We start from the raw sequence: 3,241 nt of genomic DNA, 5'->3' as shown, positions 1-3,241 counted from the left end.
GGTATGGTAAGGACTCTGAAACAAATAAACATACAAGCCGTGATTGTCCACTTGCCCTGCAGGTTTGGCAAGAACTTGGAATTAATTGAAGGGTGAATCAAACAGAGGACTCGATGGCTAATTGGGTTTGACAGTTATTTTCTGGGAGCAGTAACCAACAAAAATTAATAGCCATAATCGCATTCTAGGCAATTTGGCTTTGGAGAAAAAAACTAGTGCATGAAGGAAAGCAACAATCTAAGACTGGAATTGTTACCTTCGTTTTGGGATACATTCGTGAGTTGGAACTGTTGACTAGGGAAAGAGTTGAATGAGCAACAGAGGAGATGGTGGTGTGGCGGTTCCCTCAGAGCTTTCCATCCAAGTAAATTTTGATACAAGTTTCTACATAGAGGTTTTTTTTTTGACAAAAGGTTTCTACATGAAGTTGGAGGAGCGAGTACGGGAATTATCATTAGAAATAAACTGGTCTGATAATGGGAGCAGCTTGCCTATGGAATAGATATGTACCGAATGCGTTGACAGCGAAGGCGCTGGCTAGTACCCAGGCTTTCATATTCGCACAAGAGTTGGGATTTTGGAAAGTGGAGGTTGATGGGGACTTCTTGGTGATAATAATAAAGCTTCAAGTGACATGCATTGATCAATCGAAAATTATTAACCACATATGGGAAGCGAAATAGATTGTGTTAGGTTTTGAGAGATGTAAATTTCAGCAAATCACGAGAGGGGGCAACCGAGTTGCTCACTAGTTGGCCGAAGAGGGGTTTCGCCGAAAACGTGATGCCTGGGGGGTGGAGGAGGGCCGATGGTGATTTAGGGACTGGTGGAGGAGGAGGGACAATCTACTCTTCATTTCAATTGAGGTCCATTGATATGGTGACGTAAGAGGCTAGAAGATTCGATTATAGCTAGCAAGGTCAGGTTACTTCAGATCGTAGTGATTCAATGCCAGTTTTGGGTATCTAAAAAGGTTTATGGCATGTGGTGTAGGTTGTGAGAGGAGAGAAAGGCTGTTTAATTCTTGGATTTTTAGATGACTGAGGGTCACAATTATTTTTGTTGTCAAACAACTTTTTTAGTAATAAATGCACGCTAGAGAAAATGGTTAAATACATAAAATTGATAAATGTAGGATAAATCAATAGCTAAATCTAGGGTAAAGGAAAAAATTGTCTCTGATCAATACTACAACATATAATTGCACATAGATTTAAAGGAGAAAAGGATCAATATCAGCAAACTCTACAACTGATCTGAGTTCATCCCAATTTGCGTCAGTGAAGAAGTAGCTTTCTTGATTTGAAAAGCTCGACGATGATGCAAATAATGGATGTTGGGCTATCCTATATAATTGCTCAGCTGCTGCTACATTCCGATATAATTGTCTTATTCCATTTATCTGATTAACACCTTGTTGCTTCTCCTCATCATAATGTTGATGAATAATTGGAGCACCAAATTTTATGTAATTTTCATGACCATTTTTGGATTCTAAACTAATTGTTGGACATCTTCTTGTCTTTGAAATTGATTTGTGTTTAGCTGCAATTTCTCTCCAGTCTTCTCTGTACTTTCTATGTGATGATACATTCCTCTAAAAAATTCGACATATAGTCCTTCCTGCATTTAATCCCAAAATTTAGATATTGATACGTATTACCAAAAACACATAGGATGAAAGAAAAAGCCAAGAGAAACATGTAGATTAGTCCCGCTGGTTTATAAAAGCATTTTGAAGAGGTGCATGGTGAAATGTCTCTAAGTTTGAATTCTACTGTTTGCAACATTTTCCTTATCCTCAACAAGTAAAAAAAAAAGAAAGAAAAAAAGAAAAAACCCTTTCTTGGGGATTCTGAAGGGGCCTTAAAAAAATGGATGTTATGTCTGCTTACTTTATTGATCATAGGTGTTCATTCGTCTCCACAGGTTAAAAGGTTTGAGTCATAATGTGTCTAATAATAATTCTCTCCTAATAAAAGTGTATGAATTGATAAAATAAAATTTCAACTTTCAAGTCCATTTGATAATAATACCTTTTCGAGGTAACTAGATGGGTAATTAAATTAAGCGTAGGATGTTAATTTTAAAGTTTGAGATGCTAAGTTTCGAATCTCATATTTGTTATGTATCATCCAATCAGCTAAATAAATTTGACATGTTTTAGAATTTTAGGTTCTAGGTTTAAGGTACCATATTTATTAGGTTACACATTCTATTAAAGCTGGTAAAATTTGTATTCCTTTCATTTTCATGTATTTTCTTATGTGACAAACCGTGTTTAAATTATTTTACATTTATTTTACTTCTGATAACTTAATAATTTGCTGTATAAAATTATTTATATATTTATGACTTCGTATTATATTCGTGGTTTTTTTTAACTCATTTCATATTTTTGTTATTTTTTCGTGTTTTACTCCTACAGTATAAAATTACTTGAAGCAACATAGTGTCATAAAATAATACTTACAGCTTTTTGAATAGTATCGGTGTGATTGTCTTCTCTAGGGAGGCGAAACTCATGCATCATCCAATCTGTTTTGGTTCCTTTGCCTGCACTTCCACGATAGAAACTAACGTTTTCTTTAACCCAATGCACTGATGGTATTCACTTCTATGTGAATAAACAGCTCTATCAATCCCAGTTGCTTTCCAAAACCCCGATCCGGTAACCCGATTCGGTCTAACGCTGTTCCGAACTTCCTCGTTTGCAGAAGAAATATGACTCACTTTGTCCTTCACTTTCAGCTCCTGCCCCATTCTCAGTTTAGTCAATTATGGAATACAACAATATTAGATAATAAACACGCTATCAAGGATATATATATATAGTAATAAAATGATTACTTGGAAGATCCCAACGATCATATCTGTAAATATCCATCCGTTTGATGAGTTGGATTTTGACTGGTTTGTTTTCAACCCTTCGTCGAAGATAAAATCCAACAAGTTCTTCATATATGGGATGGAGTCGAAATCCAGGAAGTGGAACATCTTCCACCTTCATTTTTCTTTTCTTCTTAGTTGCAGTAAATGAAACGAAGATTGGACTTTCACAAGCAAAACAAGTCTTTAGTAGTGTTTTCTAAAGCGTTGCGGCATTTTGATAAGAGCCGCAAAAAACGCGGCTATAGCTAATACTGCTAAATTTTGCGGTGTTTATATAAAAAATGGTGCTATAGAATATGACATTTAGCAACGCTTTTTCCACAAACGTACGCCATTATAGAACATAACT

General features: G+C 35.6%; 1 pseudogene; it reads right to left on the bottom strand.

The window, feature by feature from the left end:
• Positions 1–1,213: 1,213 nt before the first annotated feature.
• LOC107947840 (transcription factor JUNGBRUNNEN 1-like) lies at positions 1,214–3,010 on the bottom strand (annotated as a pseudogene).
• Between the last annotated feature and the right edge of the window lie 231 nt (positions 3,011–3,241).

The sequence above is a fragment of the Gossypium hirsutum genome, chromosome A04 (assembly GCF_007990345.1).
Source record: "Gossypium hirsutum isolate 1008001.06 chromosome A04, Gossypium_hirsutum_v2.1, whole genome shotgun sequence".
NCBI lineage: Eukaryota > Viridiplantae > Streptophyta > Magnoliopsida > Malvales > Malvaceae > Gossypium > Gossypium hirsutum.
Note: the sequence above shows the minus strand (reverse complement) of the source record. Positions and strands in the feature narration are given on the sequence as shown.